The following is a 12,276-nucleotide window of genomic DNA, read 5'->3' as shown; positions in this document are numbered from 1 at the left end:
TTATATTTTATCATAGCAAGGAATAGCAGATAAGTCATTAAGAAATAAACCCCCCTTCCACTATGGCATCCTTATAAATAAATTAACAAAAAAGAAATAAACTTATGACAACCTAAAAATCCATAATGGAACAAAACACTGTTGTAGATAAAGTCTTAATCATGAACTAGAAGTTGCTTTCTTATGAAGTTTCATATCTTTTCCCAAAGAATACAGCAGTTACTATGTCAGTACCACAAGAGTCACTGACACCACATCGTCCATCACAAGCCAAATGCTAGTAAGCAAGGGAAATAATCTTATTGAGAAAGAAGGAATGGTCCCTGGAAACCTCCATTATGACCTCCGTGTAGCCTTAAAGGGTGGAAAGAAGGAAAGGCAGGATGGACTGCATGAGGATCAGGACTGACCAGTCAGAATATTGCAGGAATAGCCAATCAAAATACTGCTTTCTGCACTCCTAATTGGCATAGCAATTGAGCAATGCCCTAGAGAGAATGGATAAAAACCTCAGATCACATCATTTTTTAGGCACCCTCCCTCTCTTGGAATCCCCCTCCCAAGTCTGGGGGCTCTACTCCCCCACTTTACACTTTTCTGTATCAATAAATTCTCCCACTTTACACTTTTCTCATTGTCCCTGAATGTCATTCTTCAGCTTTGTGGGACAAGAACCTGGTCTAGGTCCTACACAAATCTCCCATTTCATTATCATTGTCCAAGGAGGATAGATGACATGTGGGAAGGATATATGACATGTGGAGTTGATGCTTCCTCTTTCTGCTTTGTCTACACACAACAGAAATAATTCTCTGCCTCATGACTTTAGTTGTTAAGGGCTAATTCTGTTCTGGGTTGACAAGAACTGTCATATGCTGGTCCAATTGCTGAGCCTTCAGACTTTCAAAGAACTACATACTAGGGATAGGTTGTCAGTCCAGGTAAGAATCCAAGTCACAGACTCTTCAGATTAATTTACCAAATGGCCAACCTTGTATTTGAATTTCTTCAACACACTAGTAAACAGCACACAGATTTATTGTCAAGTGATTGGCAAGCAGAAAAATGGAGATAAATAATTAATAGATAAATAGATAGATACTGGATTTCTTTCTTTTCAGTGTCTTCCTAGAAATATTTTTGGTTTGACTTACCATGCCCTCTGAGCTATGGGAACAGGATACTTTCTTATTTCTAGTGAACACAGTTTTCTGGACCAGAGTTAAAGCGCACATCACAGTTTCCACCCCTAGAACCTAGTGGATGCTCAGTAAATGATATCTATTATTTTGACAGTAAGAAAGGAAGACATGAAAAAGTGGGCTAGACAGTGAAATGGAACAGTGGGAGGGAGGGAAAAACATCCTAGAAGAAGTCTTAAAATACAACTCTCAATAAAGCAAATAACAAGGGTGAAGAGAGGGAGGATATTTGTGGATTCTGTCTTGCCTCTGACAGGCATTATATGCCCTTTTTGAGCAGCACATTCCTGAATCAAATACCTAATGTTCAATTTTCTTATCTGAGGACTTATGTTCAAGCATGGAGCAAGCTTTCTCTCTCTCCCTTGTTACTACTGAACCTAACTGGGTCTAATTGGGGGCAACAGGAGATGCAGAAAGGACAAACAATAGACAAACATGCAGAAAGCTGGGGCCAGGTGTTCTGGGTGCTTGGATGGAGACGCATAACAGCCTCGTTGCTTCTTATCTCAATCTTTCTCTTCTTTTCCTTTGCTTCCTTTCTCTATCTGTATTCTTTAAGGCCTTACTCCTTTACAATTCTTTAAAACCCTGCTTCTAAAGTCTTTTTCTCTGTTCTTTAAAAATCTCTTTCCTTAGACTTGCTCTGTCCCATGTTTTCTCTTTAGCTTTCTTAAAGTCTCAGTGCTCAGGCTTGTACTGTCCCATGTTTTCTTTAGCATAGCTTTTCTAAAGCCTATATATAAAGTTCTTGGTGCAGACTTGCACTGTCCCATGTTCTCTTTAATCTCTAGCATAACTCAGCAGCCTGCCAGCAGTGTCATTCTCATAAGCAGCCCACCAATCAATCCATCCCCCATCAAAAAACCTTCCATCAAAAAACCTCAAGTCTTCCCTCAGCCAGTCCTTTATATCCAGTGGTAAACAAGGAGGTGGAACAATAGTTCTCAGGGAGGGGTGTGACACTGTAACAAGAGAAACCTGCATTGCTACTTCTCTAAAAAAACGTGAACAACTTAGGAAAAGCTGCTGCGCTGCATCCGTAGCTGAGGCCATGCCAAACTCAGCCTGCCAATTATTGGGCACAGCTGTGCTTATGTCAAATTCTCATAGAGTTCTCATAATCCACTCCCCACAAAGCAGTGATCTCTGGATGCCGACCTCACAAGCCACCCAGGCCCAGCGCACAGTCCTTCCAGGACATCAACCAGGATTTTTCATTTACTACATTATTTCATTTATTTCAAAGACTTTATCATAGAGTGTATGTTATGTATATAAGGATGCTAGTTAATTATAATGTTCACATACTTATGTATGACAGGGTAATATAAGAAGTATCCTAGTAAGGAATATGTATTTCAAGAGTGACTAGTTAACATTTGAAAGGCTCTATTCAGAAGTCTGTAACTTCAGAGGAAATAAACAAATGAATAAAGTCTGAGAAAATAATGGGAGTAAAGTAATGGGAGTTCATTTTAAAGACATATAAGATCATAAAAGAAAACAAAACATTTTTTTATACAGCCAGGAAGAAAAAGGAGGAGCCTGGAACTAGAAGATTGTACAAAGCACACAGTCTCTGTTGATGTCTACCATGGCCCCATTATTGCTATGGCTGATCACATAATTTTGCTTCCTTTGTTCCAACTACCACCAATTAAACCAGTTTTTTGTCTCTATTTCTCAACTTTAGACTCTTTCAGTGAAAATATGATTGGTTTGTTGAGACAGCATACAATTTGGTAAGTCCCCATGTATATCTATGGCCAGATTGGTAACCTCACGGGCTTTTGGCTAGCCTAAACCAACTGACTGGTGACATATTCACCTCTGGTCCAATATGCAAGAAGTAGAGGAGTGAATTTATATTGCACACATAAAATCCACCTATACCTAAAGAACTTCTTGGTACCCCAGGCTCTAAGCATTGTAGGTACTCATAGTCTAAGATGCATTCCTTTATTACATAATGCATTCTCTAAAAGAGGAAAAATAGCCATCTGTATTCAACTTCCCTGGCATTTCTGGGAATACTCAGTTTCTCATCTTCCCTTATCCTCTGTCTATAACTCTACTCCTATGGGCCATAACAGCAAAGGCTATTTGGAAAATCTAAGTCTGATGTTTAAACCCTGCAAAGGCAGTATTCATTATAATATGTGTTCGACTAAAAGAGGCCCAGAATAGATAGGCAGGGAGATGGCTCAAACATCAGCACAGGGTTTATTCAAACCCTGCAAAGGGCAGTTTTCAGCCAAAGCCAGAATCTCACAGCCACTTAAGGAGTTGGAGTAGATATAGTGGAGGAGTCTGGAGGGGAAGTTTTGCTGGGTGGGAAAATTTTTCTGGAGTGGAGTGAATGATTGCTAGGGGAAGGTAGAGGAGATAAGTAGAAATTAGGTAGACAAGTTGCTCAGCTCTGGACCCCCTGGCAAGGTGGCAGCTTGTCACTTCCTTGAGGCTAGGTGTGGTCTTTCCATTGGGTGGTGTGGTGTTTCCAGTAAGCTGCTTGCAAGGATGGGGATCTGATCCTAACATGGCTTCCTTTTGTTCACCCTAACATTCCTTGTCTCTTAAGGGGAGGAGGTATCTACAGGTTCTTCTTGTTCAGGTAACTGTAGCAGGTCTGTTAGAGGAATAAAGCTGAGTTGATCTGCTTATAGGTACTGTCCTGCTGAATGCCTGGAGCCTCTGGGAAACAAAGTAAAAAAGTGTTTGAAAAAGACAACATCACAATAAGGGAAAGAAAAATAAGGGGGTCTTAGTAGAGGGAGGGCCCATGGCATCCACTTGGCCCAGGAAGACCACTGATCACAGCTCTCTATTGTTTGTTGTTGGAGACTGGCAGCACTTTTTGAAGTCTCTTAATGGCATCACTAATGATCCCGGAAGGTTGACACAAAAGCAGCATTCTTTTGACAAGGTTTTGAGTGGCAACCTGTGTAAAGGAATGAAGGCTTTGGGAATAAAGTGAGACATGCAGTTAAATACACGTGGACCAATGGTAATCAGCATGAAAAGGAAAACTAAGGAATCTTGGGGTGCAGACATTGGCTATAGGTTTAGGTAGACAAAAGAGCTGGGGGCAGAGGACAAAGATATGTATAGTAAGCAGTCCTAACCACAGGTATTACCTGGTTGGTCATTATCTCAGTTTTTGTTTTGGAGAGGTTCCAGAATTGTTATCTGGAGGGGACTCCAACCTGAGAAGAGTCTACTGTTGGGGGTAGTTTTAGACCCTTGTCATAAAGATGTATTGATCATTTCTGTTCTTTCTTCATTCCAAGGTGGCTGCAAGAGAGAATGGCTCAGAGAAAAGGACAATAGACAAAATGGAGAGATGCCATGTTTTTCCTGCTTTTAGCTAATTTATGGGTCCAGGTAAGGAGTCTGTGCTTTTCAGCAAAAGGAGCTTAAGTGCCTCTTATAATTTTTTACATTTGAACATTTTTAATCTTGAGGGAATTAGGGTTTCTTGGCCAGTGATAAATTTAGTTTCAGAAGAAGGGGACAAATAGCTTCAGCTAAGTCAAAAGTATTTGTTATTTAAGTCTAAAACTAGAAACACCTTTATAAAGCAGAATAGAGAGTTAGTAAAAGTCAGAAGACTCCCAGTTAAATAGAGTATGTAGGGAAACCCATTTTAAAATAACTCAATGAGCATAGACTACTAAAAATATACATTTAAAGTCAGCAAGAATAGTCAATTTTTATCTTTAAATAGAAGGCTTTGATCAAAAATATTAGTTTTCCTTCTGTCAGAGGTGTCTCAAGGGCTTGTATGTCTAGTAGCCATGTGGAAGATCACTTCTTTAAAACCTTTTGGCTTTAGCAACCTTTGTGAAGTCTGGAACAGGTGACTCTATCTGGATTGTGACAGTTTCCCCCTCTTGTCTCTAAACTGTTGTTTCTGAACAGACTCCTCTGAAAATTTTGTCAATTAACCATTCTGGTTAATGAAAGTACCTCATCGCCAGGAATAACTTTTTCTTGGATATTTTGATCAGGTCCCACATTGGAAGGGAAGCATTGGGCAGATCAGGTGGGAATCAGTGCCAATTAAGACCCATTTGGCCGAATTAGAAGCAACAAAAGAGTTTTAAAAGAAGTGGTTTTTACCTGGCACCCATTTTTAGTTCTGTCTGGACTATAGATGATATCCTAACATCTTCAAAATGCTGCAGAATGTTAAGAGAAAACAGTTAAAAGTTTTATAGAAAGCCAGCAAAAGCAAATATCTGGAAGGCTGACTCAACTGAAAAATAAGCACTTGTTAGAGTCATTTGGGGGGTTTGCTTGCAAATGCTCCAGAGAAGAACCCAGACTGCAAATGACAAGACTTAGAATAGCCCTGGTTAAAATGCTGAAAAGTAGCTTAGGAATTGTCAACACATCTAGCTATTTCCATTGCAGACAGAATTTCAGGAAAATAATTACGACAGCATTAAAACAGCAACAGTAAGCACTCCTTTTACAATAAGGAATACATGGACAGAAGTCTGAAAAATTTAGCATCACTAAAATTTTAATTTGGAGAACATCTATATGATAAAGGTTTCTTCCTAAGAAGGTTTATATGTTTGGCGAGTATATATATATATATATATATACTACAAAGGAGCTGGCAACAATTAGCATCACACCTACTTAGATGTCAGATATACATGTTAATTAACTTTTTTAAGTAAAATTTAGAATTTTGTTCTAGGTAAGATAATAGGTGTACTGCACTGATAAAAGTCAAAAGTTTAGATCTCTTACAAGTTAGGGGGACAGTGTTAGTGATCCCAGATAGCCTTATTTCCTAATGCACAAGTACATTTCACGTATGCAGTAATACTCACTTGGCTAAGACTTGGTTTTAAATAGCAGGATTGCCCAAATGGCAAGGTTTTTATGAATGTTACTATTACAAACAACAGACCTGCCAAAAGTTTCATTAACCATTTTATATGTCAAAGATTTAGATATAATGCTTTTGGACAAAAGAGAGCTTTAGCTGGTAATTTTACATATATTAAACTGACATGCTTTCAACTTTGCAAATGTTTGTACAATATTTAGATAAGGTCTAGACACACAGCTATACACACTTTTAGTCACAGATCTATAGTGCAGTACCTGTGTTAGAATTACATAAAACAATAGCGGTTTCATCACACAGTCATAAGGTGGTCATTTGAGAGACTTTTACATAAGCAAATACTTAAATGAACTTTGATTTAGTTAAGGTTACTTTCCTAAGTAATTAAAAGCTTGACAAGTTCAACAGAGAACACAAGTAATTATTTTGATAAAGTCTTTCATTACAACAGTTTTTTACAGATGTTACCCAGAGCAGAACAAATATTATGATACCTTGTTATTTTATGGATCTAGAAAGTCAGGTTCTAGTTTAACATGACACTAGGAATCTTTTAGGCGACTACTGTCTTTAGCCTTATATTTTTAATATATAGACCCAGGAAAAAAGGCAATTTTAAACTGTTTCTCTATACAATAAGCAATTTATAAAAACACATTTGTTAATGGATCCAATTAATAAAAGAATGTAAATTACACTTACATGGGATGAAAGAGATCAGAGTTACTATCCATAAGATAATGCCTATATTTTAGTTAGACCTGGTTGACATAAAATCTTGACAGACTTTTCTTAAAAGTAGCAGCAGAAGAGGTTGGGAAGAGAACAGAAGAAGAAATTTCTTTACATTAACTCTATCATAAGAATTGTCCTAATGATGTTCACATGTATATGCAAATGCAAAAAATTCTAAATTAGGCATGTCATAAATGTCAATTTAAGAGCTCAAGACTGTGCAGAAAATAACTAAGTGGTCACAAGTATGTTGGTTTATTATGTCTTTCAGTTTTTAGGAGCAAATTGAGGTGTGCTCCATTTTGTTCTTTTAGAACTCATTTTGGAAGGCTTGATAGCTGAAGCAGAAGTCAGTTCTAGGAAAGTGTTTTGAGTCAGTCTCAGTCTCCAATAAGCTTGTTGCCATAGTCATCAGATTTTAATCTCTAATAAGTTAGTCATATAATAGACATACACAGGATTCACACAATGATGCAGAAAATAATTACATTAATTCCAAGTATACTCTTAGATATTGAAGATTTTAGATTTACTTCTAGAAGATGTTTTTTAGTAATACTACCTTGGGCTACAATAAGTTTGTTATTAGCCAAAACTTTAAAGTAAATTTAGGGAGTCTAGTCTTGGGTATAGGGTTGGCATCCCATATCCTCCTCCAGACAAAGGATATGGGATGCACGAGTCCACCCTCTTATTTTATACCAAGAATTTATTTTTTAAAGTAGAATTTGTATGTTAGGCCAGGAAAGGGGCAGACTAGTGTGATAAAAAGGATTATATCTCCATTGAAACTGATGATATCTGGCTATCTTAGTAAGCATGGAAAATATAGAATGAATTAGCTCCTCAAGACTTAATTTTAGGCAAGAGGCCTAATTTTAAAAATCCAAATGCCCTTTTGGAGGCTGCCCTTTTGCCTTTTAGCTAATGCTATAACCTAGAAAAGTAAGATTTTCATTTTAAATGTATGGGGCATGTGTAGGAAATAAATAAAAAGCTTAGGCAGAGAATTGAAATTCTGTCTTTGGTCCCCCCAGCCTGTGCATGGGTGAAGCTGAGGTCCATAACTCCAACTACATAGTGCATTGGCCAGGAGAGCAAATGGGCCAGCCCAGGGTAGCTACCTGCAGCAGTCTGGATATGGCCTGTTCCCTCTCCTGGTCTTGACATACCTGCAATGGGAAATGGCCCATCTCAAAACCAAACTTAAAGGAGAAACCTGTTAGTAGAGTGTTTAGGCAGAAACAGAGACTTAGTTTTAAGTGGAAAACAATTCAGGAGGTCAGGACCGAAAGTAGCTCCAATCATCAGCCACATGACTTTTAGACTTTTTCCAATTAACTTTATGCTTATAGTCCTGGGACCTTGTGAGTCACTCAGGAGGCTGAGAGAACTGACAATGTGACTTAAGTAGGACTTCTCTTTTCTTTTCTTTTTATCCATTTCTGTCTCTATTGTCCTCACTCTGATGCCGGTCCAGGAGAAGAGATAGGAGCAGTCTATGGACTAGAGAGGTGAAAGAAACCTCCATCATGGCTAAAACAGACTTACAGAGAAGAGTTTCAAAGTTAAAAACTTTTTGTACCTTATGAGATGAGGGAAGAGGAAAGGATGACACAGAGCTGGGTCGAAGTTAGAGGAGAAGGGGTTTTCTTAATGGAAGAGAGAGAAACCTGTGGGGAACTTCCTTTAGGAGAAGACTATGATAAGGTGAACAAGACTGATAGAGAGTCTAGATTGGAAATAAACAGAGGCCTACATATAGGGGGACCTCGGACCATGTCCCATAATACTGGAAGTTTTGAGATCATACTGAATCTGGAAATTGAAAGTGCCCTGTTCGGGCCAATGGCTATTGGGGCCAGATTGTGTTATAGTAGAAAATCAGCCATTTAGGCTTGCCAATTTTTGTGAGACCCAGGGTCTGAAGGTTTTAGAGGAGACATCCTTGTGGACTGTCCCTCAGGGTCTTGAACAATTTCTGGCCCATTTTTGTGGAAAAAGCAGTGAGTAAGTCCCACAGCGGTCCTACCTGGTAGGACAGAGATCAGAGATCAGGAGTGACCCCACTGCCAACAATGATAGCCTATGATATGTGCATGCACCTGGATTTTCTAGGTGTTCCCAGAAAATAGCAGGTGAATCCACCCAGTTAGTGGATGGAGGGAGTCTCTTGCCCAGCTGAAGCTTTGCTATTGTCCACAATAGGACAGGCAGTGAGAGAGAAACCCAGATGGAGGAGAAACTCAACAAAATTTGAAGGCCAGTGTTGTATGGAAGCCAGAGATGGGGAGATGGTCACCAGTGAAGCATCAAAGAAAGGAAAAGGTGGGAGAGATCCAGCGATGAAACGGGAGTGAGAGGCAGCAGTGGATGGAGGAAGGATGGCCTTAGCCTCTGCTCAAGATCTGGGAGTAGCCCAAGACGAGCTGCTGCTTGTCCATTGCTTCCCAGTTTGCAAGCGTGTAGAGCTCAGAGTTGAGCCTACAAGCCCTGTCCTGGGTTTTGGCACCATGTGTTAGATTGAAAGAGGCATGGAATAGATATGCCAAGAGACGGCTCAAACACCAGCACAGGGTATATTCAAGTCCTGTGGAGGGGAGTTTCCAGCCAAAGCCAGGACCCCACTGCCATTTACAGACTTGGAGTAAATATAGGGGAGGGTTCTGGAGAGGAAATTTTGCTGGGTGGGAAAATTTTTCTGGAGTGGAGTTAATAATTGCTAGAGGAAGCTAGAGGAGATAAGTGGCAATTAGGTAAATAAGTTGCTTGGCTCCAGACTCCCTGGCGAGGTGGCAGCTTGTCATTTCCTTGAGGATAGGTGTGGTCCTTCCAGTGGGTGGTTGGGTGTTAGTAGTAAGTTGCCTGTGAGGGTAGGGTGTTGATCCTAACATGGCTTCCTTTTTTGTCCACCCTAATAGCATGCACATTCTTCCTGTTCTGACAGTCCACCATCTCCACTTAAGCCATTCTTGCTTCACTCACTCCCATCCATGTTACAGCCTTGTTTGCTCTATACTGTGCCTGATAACATGACGCTCATTGCTCCCAGTGTCTTTCCTTTAGCACTGACCTTGACTTCTACATTTCTGAATTTGGTCCTTAGTCCTTAGTTTAATTCAATTGCATATGCTTAGAAGAAAGGGGAAAATTGTCCTCAAAACTCATTTCCCTTTTGACATGTTTTGAGAAATAACTAATAGTAGCAAAATGTCTATGTTTTTAGTACAATAAAATCTATTTTGCACTTGAAAGGATTTTAAGGAATATAAATTCTCATTAGGGAAATTTTCTCAAAAATTAATCTTATTTTCCAAAGAAACACAAAATAAATTATTTTCATTTCAAGTAAAACACTTTACAAGAGATTCTCTTTGGACCATTTCCGCGGACAAAGAATGGATGGTGCTATACATTATACATCTACCAACAACATGAGCTTATTCAATGCTCCCATAGCATATATGCACATTTTTGTGGGTATGGGTATTCATAGCCATGGAGGGTTGTCTGGGACAACGTTAGGCATATGTCTGTGAGGTAATAAAAATGTGTCTTTATTCTCTTATCTGATGATCAGTCTGAACAAAGTACTTTTTCTGACCACAATAATGCAAAACATTTGACCCCTTTTAGTTCTGAGAGGCTAAGGTACCTTGGACTATTCTATAGTTGCTTCTTCTCTACTGCTCCTGCACTACAAAGGGTTCAGGGAACCCCTAAAATCCACTCATAGCACTTTGTAATGAAAACGCAGGGGCCTGTGAACTAGAACCGGCCATCAGGATATCAATACATAAGACCTTCTTCCTAGAACTGCCATCTTTCAAGAATGAATTCCAGGAAAATGTGATCAACTGTACCTCATTAATGGCCTCTGTGTTAAGTTTTCTAATGGAGCTTTTGTCAATGGGGTCAATAAATGCAAATGCCCTGAGAACTCTAGCTGCTACAACTCTTCCTTTCTCCTTCTTGGAGAGTTGATTTTTATATTGCAACATTTGAATAAGTCTCAGAAAGTTCTTCCATCACTGACATCACTGACTAAAATGATTGCAAATCATACAATAGTTCACTATAAAAGTGGCATGTGGGCAGGTAGTTTGACCTAGTGTTTGAGAGAAAATTCAGCTTGGATTCTCTGCTTTTCCTTTTGTTAGCTGTTTAGCCTCTCATTTTTGCAGTAACCTCATTTGTATGATAAGAAAACATGACTTACCTTATAGTATGGCTCAGAGGACTGAAAAAAATTTTTGTAGATAAAACTCTTGGACCCTGCATGGAATAAAATTGTCAATAAAAATAGTAAATATTATTTTTATGTTGATGAAAATGAAATACTGATTTGTGAAAAAAGAAATTGCTGAACTTTTCTAAATCCTGAATCCTGTCATTAGGTTTCTATAATTTAAAGTACTATAATTATAAATATTTCACCTGCTGAATTTTATTTCATTGCATTAGACATCCATTTCAGGGTACAATTTTCTAGCTAGTGATGAAGTAGTAGCCCTGACTGGAGCAAACAGAAAAAACAGCCCAATAAAAAATGAAAGACACCCATAACAAAGAACTACTGAGGCTGCTATGATGAAAGATCCAAAATTTTGGAGGGAAAAGAACCTCAGGGTGCTGGTGGAGTGGCTCAAGTGGTAGAGTGTCTGCCTTGAAAGCATGAGACTCTGAGTTCAAACCCTAATACCACAAAAGAAAAGAAAGAAAGAGAGAGAGAGAGAGAGAGAGAGAGAGAGAGAGCGAGCCACATGGCTGGAGTATTTGGACTCCTCCAAATACACTGCCAGCTTTCTCCTCAGAACTTATGCTGAATGCTAGGGCTGTATGGAACAGATGGTCAAAAAGCAAGGTTGAAGCTTCTAAAGAGTTGAGCAGGGACTTTAGGTAGTTTCATGAAACAAAGATTAGGTTTCTGAATTCATCAGTGAGAAGAGTAAAGGATGTATCAGATTCTCTTCTCTGTTGAAACTCGGGACAGGGGAAACCAGCAGTAAACTAAACCACAATGGGGCTGTGACTCAAACTTCACTCAGATCTGGCCATAGTTGGATTAAGGCCCCCACTCTGCCTAAACACAAAAGGGTAGAAAATAACATTATCTGGAGTTTCCATGTTTTAATAGGAAGACATTCTTTGAAAAAGTGAGACTACTAAAGTGCAGAATGCATGACCATAAAGCAATGAAAAATAAAACACACCATAGAAACCAATCCAAAGCTACTGGAGTAAGGTAACATAGACTTTACATGGATATGGGAGGAAAAGGAAATATAAAAAAAAAAAGATTTAAAAATTTCACTGAAATGGATTTTACAAAAGGCAAACTAAAATTCTAGAACTTAAATATATGATATCTGAAATGAAATTAGCTAGATTATCTTGAGTATTTAAAAATAGAAATAGGAACACACCTTTGTTTTTATCTGAATGCAGGGAAACTGTGATATCATGTGCGTA

General features: G+C 38.8%; 1 long non-coding RNA gene across 1 annotated transcript in view; it reads right to left on the bottom strand.

Moving 5' to 3' along the window:
• The window catches only part of LOC141420821 (uncharacterized), an 88,235-nt gene extending 77,154 nt beyond the window's left edge, over window positions 1-11,081 (bottom strand). Inside the window, exon 1 of the long non-coding RNA XR_012445486.1 lies at window positions 11,024-11,081. This is a non-coding gene — a long non-coding RNA (uncharacterized lncRNA). The remainder of the gene's footprint in view (window positions 1-11,023) is intronic.
• Between the last annotated feature and the right edge of the window lie 1,195 nt (window positions 11,082-12,276).

Source organism: Castor canadensis, chromosome 1, assembly GCF_047511655.1.
Source record: "Castor canadensis chromosome 1, mCasCan1.hap1v2, whole genome shotgun sequence".
Taxonomy (NCBI): domain Eukaryota; kingdom Metazoa; phylum Chordata; class Mammalia; order Rodentia; family Castoridae; genus Castor; species Castor canadensis.
The sequence above is the reverse complement of the archived record's forward strand: the minus strand, read 5'-3'. Positions and strand labels throughout refer to the sequence as shown.